Genomic DNA, 10,809 nt, shown 5'->3' with positions numbered 1-10,809 from the left:
TATATCTATCTATCTATCTATCTATCTATCTATCTATCTATCTATCTATCTATCTATCTATCTATCTATCTATCTATCTGAATTCTATGCCTCCATCAGAAAGAATTACACCTCCCCATTTGTTAGGAAATGGAAAAACTTCAAAAAAAATTATATTAAGTGAAGTAAGCTAGGCCCAAAGAAACATAGGTCCCATGGTTTCCCTTATTTGCAATAACTAGTATATGTTCAGTACAAGTAGAAAAGTTCAAAAGCTATGTATATTTGACCATATAAGATGATGCTAAGTGAAATGAACCCCAGATAGTGACACAGTGGTTTTATCCTTCTTCTTCTTGTTTTTAATGTATTTTGCAATGTACCACGTGATTTTTTAAATTTCTTTTTTAAGTTCTTCCCCCATGGTATAACCACTGTTTTCACTGTATTCTATTCCGGTGTCCTGCATCTTGTTTATACATTTTTCTAATTTGGGGAGGGGAAGGAAAACAACAAAATGCTGAAACAAGGATATGGGTTGAGCCAATGTAACAATGAGATGTACAAGACACTATGCTGAAAATGAACTTTGCAACTTTGGGGTGGGAGTGGAGTTGGGGAGCGGTGGAGGGAACAGATAGTAGGAGAAAAACAATGGAGGAGGTAACAGTGCTCCATAGGAAATATACTCATTACCCTACTTATATAAATGTAACTCCTCTGTACAATATTTTACCATAAAATATATATATGAAAAAGAACCATTTTTTTCTTTTTTTGCAGGTTTTGCATTGAACTTAGGTCTTTGATTCTGAGCCTCCTTGTGCTCAAGGCTAGAGCTCTATCACTTGAGACACAGAGCCACTTCTTGTAGTTTATTGGACATCAGATTCTCTCACAGACTTTCCTGCCAGGCTGGCTTCAAACCGTGGTCCTCAGTTCTCAGCCTCCTGAATAGCTAAGATTATAGTTGTGAACCACCAGTGATCAGCAAAGAACACTTTGTTTTTTGTGCTTGTTGGTTGTGAAGTTTGAACTCTGGGCCTGGATGCTATCCTTTAGCTCTTCACCACAATGTTACCTCTCTACAACTTTAAGCCGCAGCATCACTTCCGATTTTCTTGTGGTTAATTGGAGATAAGAGTCTCATGGACTTTCCTGCCCTTGCTGGCTTTGAACCTGTTTCTCAACGCTCAGCCTCATTAGTACCTAGGATTACAGGCACGAGCCACCAGCTCCAGGCCAAGAGAACACTTTTTAAACTCACATTTTGATATTCAGGTTTCATAGAGATGAATGAACTCAATAGATCTACTGCCAACCTTCCTCCCCAAAGAAGTTCAGATCTGGGTGGACTCAATTTTTCTTCAAGTGCCCCCTGCTACACTAGAACAATCTGATGAAATACTCAGGAGCTCCACCAAATAGCAACTGGAAAACCCAGGCCTGTCCTTCAGCTTGTATGCACAAAGACTTGATTGACACTCAACCACCTGCTGACCCCCACAACAGCTGTCCCAGAGAAGGAAATGTAGTTTCTTTACAAATTAGTGAGAAGAGAAACCAACTCCTCTTTCTTTCACCAATCACCAATGAAGTTTTCATACATCATATATTTTTAGTTCATTAGAAATAAAACTTTCCTGAACAATCACAACTGAAATAATTTAAAAACAAGAAATGCACTAGCATCTTTATTACAAATGTAATTGGCTTTCTTTTTTTCTTGTGAGGATAGGGTCACTAGTAAAAATACACAACTGAAAGGTTTCCGTCTTATTCAAAATTAATTTTAGACTCCAAAAAAAAGAAATTTTTTACATCTTGATTTCCTAATTCACACAAATGTTCTTGAAACAGAGCAAGTGTTCTGGAGTTCGTTTGGTATAAGATGTAGGGCAAAGGGTTGTGCAGAACATGACTTTAGAGTTTCAAATACTGATTTAATGCTTTTTTGATTTAATGCTTTATAGGTAAGTAGAAGAGACAAATATAACAACTAGGACAAAGGGCTACAGGTCTACTATTTACATTGCACAGAGACATACAGAGAAGTGCAAACTCTTCTATCCACAATTTTGGATGAGGGGTTTAAATAGTTCACACAAGGTTGAAATGAACTAGGCAGCATATTAGAATATTGGACATTGAAATCTACTAGAAATAGTATGATTAATAATCACTGTTGGTATAAAAAAAGAGAATTTGGAAATATGTATGGCAATATGATGGAGACATAAAAACAATACTGAACATGTGTGGAAATACTTACAAAGTGATTTTTATTCTAAAAGTACTGACATGTTAGAATTATCTCTATGTAGGGATTTTCTAATTTCATTTTAAGTAATGAAAGGAATTAACAGTTATTTGACTTCCTAACCAGATATGGAGCAGTGTTTAAAGTGCCCAGATCATCAGTATGCTAACACAGGGAGAAACTAGTGCCTCCTAAGAGCTGCAAGCTTTCTGGATTATGGAGAGCCCTTGGAGATAGGTTGATCTGCATGGCTCTCTTTCTTTATCTACACTAACAGCAGTAGTTTTTGGAGTCTTTGTGAAATATCAGTACTCCCCATGGTCAAAGCTAATAACCAGGCTCTCAGCTCCATACTCTTCATCTCTCTAATCTGTTTTCTCTGATCCTTGTTCTTCATTGGCCATTCCAACACAGTCACCTGCATTCCACAACAAACCACATTTGGATTTCCATTCACAGTTCTACTGTCTTGCCTAAAACAGTAACTGTGGTTCTGGCCTTCAAGGTCACTTTCCCAGGGAGAAGGGTGAAGTGGCTCCTTCTGTCACTGGCTCCTAACTTCATTTCCATCTGCAATCTGATACATGTCACCCTCTTTGTACTCTGACAAGGGACTTCTCCTCCATTAACACAGATGTACACTCTTAACATAGCCATGTTATCATCATGTGTATCAAGGGCTCTCTCACTGTTTTCCACTGTGTCTTGGGATATCTGGTTTAGTTGGTCCTGGCCAGCTTCATTGTGGCTTTCCTGGCTAGGAACCTGCCTGACACGTTCAATGAAGCCCAGTTCCTGACCTTCATCATGCTGGTGTTCTGCAGTATCTAGCTGAATTTTCTACCTATCTACCACAGTGACAAGAGGCAGATCATGGTGGCTACAAAGATCTTCTCTATCTTGGCTTCCAAGCAGGACACCTAGGCTGCATGTTTGCCCCTAAGTGCTACATCATCTTGTTAAGGCCAGCTAGAAATTTTCTTCATGATTTGCAAGACAAAACACATACTAGTATTAATATTAATTAGCTAATTAATATTAATTAAATGTATGCTCAAATATATAGAAAGTCTAGAGTAAATCTGCAGTCCTTTTTTATTCATATTTTAGTCTATACTTTTGGAATCACTTCAAGGTATAAGTGATTCTTACTCATTTATCTAGTGATGGTACAGTCACACATTGTAGCCAGAGCCAGGTACATTTTCGCTTTATTCTTTATATTTTTGGTTCTTTCTATTTACTGTGCTGTTACCCAATCATCTCCACTATTATATTTTCACTTTTGATCAATTATCTAATTGTACTTCCTCAATCATTTGCCTAAATTTTATTTCTCATTGACATCATCCAGGGGCTTGAAGATAAAGGCTGGGTTCTGTCCCTGAGTTGTTTGTTTGCTTTTGGTCCACACTAGTGCTTTATCACTTGAGCTATAGCTCTACTTCTGGTTCTGTGGTGGTTAACTGGAAATGAGATTCTCTAGACATGCCTGGCTAAGCTGGCTTTAAATTGTGATAACTAGATCTCAGCTCCCTGAATAGCTAAGATTATGCATATTTTTCTAAATTTTAAAGTACACTATGTTTTGACATTATTTCAAATATTCTTTTTAGTCACAATTCACTACCATTGTCCTCCTAACGATGTTCCTTGTTTTTATATATTCAGTAAAGTGTATTTTGCATAATCGTCATGTATTTCTAGTCACACATCTGCCTTTTGCCATATTCCTCATCCTGTTTGGTTGGGTCAATTTCCTCCATCCTCTCTATTTCCATTCCCTCTCTACGTCCTTTCATCCTGTTTCTTCTTTCTCCTCCCACTCTGGGTTTTCTCCATTGGTATAGAATTTAGAGAATGACGTTTATAAGCTACAAAATACACTTCACTGGTATATCATAATATATTGGTTTTGTGGAGTAATCGCTGGATGTACTTTGCAAATTATTCTTGCGTAATCACTTTAAATATATGTACAAACTTAGAAATATTTTATATAAAATATTGTCTTTGTGTATTACCAATTGATGTTATATCTATTGATAAGTAAATGTTACATTGTCAATATTTTAATTTTATAATAACTTTATTATTATTTATTAAACAGGTTATATATTAAACAGACTTTGGTTCTATACCATGTTTAAAAACACATAACTATTTAAGACACATGGCCACATAATGGCTTGTTTTTCTGCTCTCTTCTGTTTCATGCAGTCCCATTTTTCCAACCTGTCTTTGATTTGTTGTGTTTCTGGGTCACTATTAAGAAAATTTCGACCTGTGCCAAGGAGACCTAGGGCTTCTTCTATTCCATCCTGTAATGTTTTCAGCATGTCTGGTTTGACTCAAAGGTCTTTGATCCATTTGGAGTTGATTCTGGTGCAGGGTGATATATATGGATCTTGTTTAGTTTTCTACAAGTAGTTAACCAATTTTGCCAGCACCATTTACTGAAGAGGTTCTCTTTCTTCCATTCTATTTTTTTAGCTCCTTTATCGAAGATTAGATGACTATAGGTCTGTGTGTTCATTTCTGGGTTTTCAATTCTATTCCATTGGTCCTGAGGTCTGTTCTTGTGCCAGTACCAAGCTGTTTTGATTACTATGGCTTTATAGTAGAGTTTGAAATTTAGTTGCTATTCCTCCAGCAATGTTCTTTCTGTTGGGGATTGTTTTTGCTATTCAGGGTCTTTTATTATTCGATGTGAATTTTTGAATTGCCTCGCCTATTTTCTTGAAGAATGAGGTTGGAATATTCATAGCTATCACATTGAATTTGTAGATAGTCTTGGGAAGTATTTCCATTTTCACGATGTTGATCTTTCCAATCCAGGAGCATGGGAGTTTTTGCCACATTCTCAGTTCTGTTTTGATTTCCTTTTTCAAGTTTTTAAAGTTTTCATCATAGAGATCCTTCACTTCTTTAGTTAATTCCTAGGTATTTTATTTTTTTATGGGCCTATATTGAATGGAGTTGATTTCCTAATTTCAGCCACACTTTTCTCATTGTTGGCATACAGAAAAGTCATTGATTTTTGAGGGTTAATTTTATACCCTTCTACCTTGCCAACGTTTTGAATCGGCTTGAGTAATTTGGGAGTGGAGTCTATGGGATTCTTTAAATAGAAGATCATGTCATCTGCAAAGAGGGAGAGTTTTACTTCTTCTTTCCCTTTGTGGATCTCCTTTATGTTTGCATCTTGTCTTTTTATGTTTGCATCTTGTCTTATTGCTGTAGCTAGGTATTCTAATACTAGATTGAAGAAAACTGGAGAGAGTGGACATCCTTGTCTCATTCCTGAGTTAAGAGGAAATGACTTTAGTTTTTCACCATTAAGTACAATGCTGGCAGTAGCTTTGCCATATACAGCCTTTATTGTATTGAGGAATGTTCCATGGATTCCTAATTTTTCCAGAACCTTCATCATAAATGGGTGTTGGATTTTGTCAAATGCTTTTTCTGCATCTACTGAGATAACCACGTGGTTCTTATCTTTGCTCCTATTGATATGATGAATTATATTAATTGATTTGCGTATATTGAACCAGCTTTGCATCCCTGAAATGAATCCTGTTTGAACGGGGTGTATGATTATTTTGGATGAGTTGTAGAAGTCGATTGGCCAAAATTTTATTGAGAAGTTTTGCATCAATGTTCATCAAAGAAATGAGTCTATAGTTCTCTTTCTTTGATGAGTCCCTGCCTGGTTTTGGGATGAGGGTTATGATGGCTTCCTAGAATGAGTTCGGTAGCGATCTTTCTCTTTCAATTTCATTGAAGAGTTGGAGGAGTATTGGTGTGAGCTCTGCTTTGAAGGCCTTGTAGAATTCTGCTGTAAAACCATCTGGTCCTGGGCTTTTCTTAGATGGGAGGTCTCTTATTGCTCTTGCTATTTAAATGCTTGATATGGGCCTGTTAAGATGGTTTAACTCATCTTGGTTTAGTTTTGCCATGTCAATATTTGCTAGGAAAAGGTCCATTTCTGCCAAGTTCTCAAACTTAGCAAAAAGTTTTGAGAAGTATTCCCTTATAATGTTCTGAATCTTAGTTGTTTCTGTGGTGATGTTTTCATTCTCAACTCTGAGTTTATTTATTTGGGTGTGTTCTCTTCTTTTTCTGATAAGATGTGCTAAGGGTCTGTCAATTTTGTTAATTTTTCTTGAAGAACCAACTCTTCGTTTTGTTGATTCTTTCTACGTTTTCTTTGGATTCTAATTCATTTAATTCTGATTTGCTTTTAATTATTTATTTCCATCTACTGGATTAGGGTTTATCTTGCTGCTCTTTTTCAAGGAGGTTCAGATGCCTCATTAAATTGTTGGTCTCAGATCTCTCCAATTTGTTGATGTAGGAACTCAGAGCTATAAACTTGCCCCTGAGTACTGCCTTTGCTGTGTCCCAGAGGAGCTGATAATTAGTGTGTTCATTTTTGTTGAATATCATGAACATTTGAATTTCCTTTCTAATCTCTTCCATGACCCACTCGTGATTCAGCAGTGAGTTGTTCGGCCTCCATGTGTTACAGGACTTTCTTTGGTGGTTTTTGGTGTTGAGTTCTAATTTTATTCCCTTGTGGTCTGAGAGAATGAAAGGTATATCTTCAATGTTTCTGAAATTGGACGTTTGTTTTGTGGCCTCAAATGTGGTCTATTTTGGAAAACATTCCACGTGCTGCTGAGAAAAACATGTATTCTGATGTTGCTGGGTGAAATATTTGGTAGATGTCTGTTAAATCTAGTTGATCTATGTAGTTGTGTAGATCTGCAGTTTTGAATTTTTGCTGAGCTGATCATTCTAGTGGGGATAGTGATGTGTTAAAGTCCCCAACAATTAATGTCTTTGGGTCTCTGTGGGATTTGAGGGAAAGTAGTATTTCTTGGATAAATTTGGGTGCTCCGTTGTTTGGTGAATATATATTAAATTTCTAATATCCTCCTGAAAGAGAGATCCCTTCATTAGTATTTAGCAACCTTCTTTATCTCTTTTCATGAAATTTAATTTGAAGTGTGTTTTATCTCATATTAGGATTGCAACTCCCACCTGTTTATGGGGGCCTTTTGCTTGGTTGATTTTGTTCCAGCCTTTCACATTGAAAATGTGTTTGTTTTTATGGGCAAGATGTGACTCCTGAAGGCAACAGATAGAAGGATCTTGCTTTTTAATCCAACTTGACAGTGTATGTCGCTTAATTGGAGCGTTAAGTCCTTTAATGTTGAGAGATAGGACTGAGAGGTTTTTGGATTTTCCTGCCATTTTATCCACCTTCTTGGATGCTGTGGCAACTGAGTTCTTCCTATGGCTCTTGGATTCTCAGTTTGGGTGTGGTTTCTTGGCCTTTATTGCGGTCTTGTTGGTTTTCTATGTGTAGGACATCTTTAAGAATCTTTTGTAGGGCTGGTTTGGTGGAGATATATTATTTCAATTTTTCTTTGCTATGGAAGGTTTTTATTTGACCTTCGGTTATGAAGGAGAGTTTAGCTGGGAAGAGTATTCTTGGTTGATAGTTGTTTGTCTTTAGGGCATGGCATACATCATTCCTGGCTCTTCTTTCTTTAATTGTCTCTGCTGAGAAATCTTAAGTGATTCTAATTTGTTTCCCTATGTAGGTGATTGATCTTTTCTCCTTGACAACTTTAAGGAACTTTTCCTTGGTCTGAATTGATCCTGTGTGGATTATAAAGTGATGGTGGGATGTTCTATTCTGGTCTGGTTTATTTGGGGTTCTAAAAGCTTCATGTATCTGAATAAGCCTATCTTTTTGCTTGTTTGGGAAGTTCTGTGCTAGGATCCTTTTAAACAAACTTCCTAAACCATTAACTTCTGACTCTAGGTGTTCCTCTATACCCATTATCCTCAGATTAGGCCTTCTGATGGTGTCTTCCAAGTGTTGAATAGATCTATCCTATTTCTTGGACTTGTCTTGGATGGTAGTATTTTCTTTCTCTATAATATCTAGGCTGTCTTCAATCCCCGAAATTCGATCTTCTGCATGGTCTAACCTACTGTCAAGACTTTCTACTTCGTTTTTTATTTGTTTTCCTTCTAGTTTGTCGGCTTTGGTGGCTTCAAATTCTTTGTTGGAGCTTTGTTTTGGATCCTGTATGAACTTCTTTAGTTCCTTAATTTGTTGTTCAGTGTTTATTCTCAAATCACTTCGTTGATTGGTTATGGTTTCCTTGGACTCTCATTCCTTCTGTTAGGTTCCATTCCCTTTTTGGACTCTCTGACTTCTTTCAGCTCTCTGTTTATGCATTCCATGAATGCCTTTAGTGATCTTTGTGTATTCTCATCCTGCTCTCTCAATTCCTGTATTACTCTTTGATTAGCTTCCTCACATTCACGAAATTCCTGAGGTTCTCTCTGAGTGTTCTCAGCCTGCTCAAGCCATTCCTGACTTTCTCTTTGACTGATAACAGCCTGCTCACGCCATTCCTTTATTTCTCTTTGAGTGTTCTCAAGCTGCTCACACAATTCCTGTATCAATCTTTGAGTAGCTTCCTCCCCCTCATGATATTCCTGTATTGACCTTTGGTTTGCCTCCTCTCTCTCCCTTCATGCTCATACAGAGTCCTTTGCAGATTTTCAATCTTTTCATTTACCATGTTTACCAGTAGTGTTTGTAGAGATTTTTGGGAACTCTCCTCTGGATTATTCATTATCTGTTCTGTCCCCTGATTATTTTGAGTGGGATTTGAGATACCCGGACTTGCCCTTTTTCTTGTGTTTTTCTGGCTTGCTCTGCCCATAACACCAGTTTTATGCTAGAACAAGATATAGAGCACACATATATCCACTAACTTATATACCTGATCAATCTGACTAAATTATGATAAATATATCAGGGTAGAACTTCAGAGTGTACCCTCTCTGAAAAAGTATGAGGCAGTGGACAAAAATAAACAACAAGTAATGAAGAATATTTTCTCAGAGAGTTATTAGGTTTTAAACTTATATGGAAAGGGGTAGAGGAGTAAGGAATAGATTGGTGGACAAATACAACATAATATTCAATATTTATATATGAAAATGGAACTAGGAAAGTCATGGAATATGTGGGTTGATATAGATGAGAGAAGTTGACATAACAATGACAAAGAGAAAGAGGCATAATACTAACAAATTGGTTTGTTGCACAGTTATTTAAAATTTTTAAATTTTATTTTCTTTTCAAAAAGTAAAAGAAAACCTACCTTCTACCTAGTTCACATGGTTATATAATATACATCATGACTGGGATTGTGATTGATGCAAATTTTCTCATTCTTGCACCATCCGATTTTTATTTTCTTTAGCTTTCTTTGAGCGTTTTGATCATGAGCTGTGTTACCATAACCAACTTTTCTGCTCTCTATCAGTGGCCTAAAAAGACACATCAATAGCTAGTGCTAAGGTCTTTTTACTGTTTCACTTCAGCTAGAATTGGATGGGATTGAAGATGAGAATGGTTTGTGGATTCTTCCTGAATTGAAGAAGAGATGGCCAATGGCAAAATTTGTATGGATTTGAAATGGCAATAACAAACCATGTCATGTCATGTTTTTTGAAAATCATGACACATTGTAACTAGATTAATAAAACTCATTGTATTTAATAATGTGTTTTAAACAATCTTTATTAAAGGGGAAAGTGTGTATTATGAATTCAGAATAAGATTTAACCATAAGAAGGATATATTTTATTCTAGGTTGATTCCATCTACCTCTTATTTTTTTCACACCATCACCCAGATGTTTCTGGATTCAAAGATTTTGTCAAGACACTTAACAATTCCAAATACTCAAAATACCTTTTCCTTGCTCAGATTCTCAGTCTGTAATGTGGGAGAAATGTCCTCATGATGCCTCCTTGGATTGGTTGCCTGGGCACATTTTTCACATGACTATGTTTGGAGACATTTACAATATATAAAATGCTATGTATGCTAGAGCCCAGGCACGCCATGCAGTGCTACTTCATCCAAGTGAAGTACACATATTAGGAAATAGAAAAGAGACAGTGCCTTCCCCTGAATAGGTAATGTCTGCTGTGTCGGATAGCAAACACCAAGAAGATTCTCAGTTCGTAGACAGGTTTCTTACTGTATTAAATTAAATATTTCAGGTCTTTATCCAAAATCCAGGAAAGTCTACTTGTTTAAAGTCTCTGTGATGCTCTAGAGATGTGTTAATGTACTTTTAAGGAAAATCAGGCCCACTAACATTGACAAAATATATTCCATCTTACCATAAATTCTTTTCGTTACAAATAACCTCAACATGCTCAAAAATAAAGTTTTGAAAACTAAAATTTTACCTTTTCCATATGAGTCTATTAATAGTGGCAAAGATGATCTGCTAAACAGAATTATATATATTTTTAAGTTATATAAATTTATTCTACTTTAGGCATTAAAATTTACATGCTCAAACTGAAGATATTCATAAAATTATTTATTGTGGAAAACTGTAGGTAGGCAACTGATAATTATCTTATTCATGACTATTTACATGGAATTGGTTTATCTTGAAAGGAAGCCTACATCGCAGAATTAAAGAGATTGTTTCTTTTTTTTAATTTAATTTAAT

The sequence above is a fragment of the Dipodomys spectabilis genome, unplaced genomic scaffold, assembly GCF_019054845.1.
Source record: "Dipodomys spectabilis isolate Male_0828 unplaced genomic scaffold, ASM1905484v1 ptg000671l, whole genome shotgun sequence".
NCBI lineage: Eukaryota > Metazoa > Chordata > Mammalia > Rodentia > Heteromyidae > Dipodomys > Dipodomys spectabilis.
The sequence above is the reverse complement of the archived record's forward strand: the minus strand, read 5'-3'. Positions refer to the sequence as shown.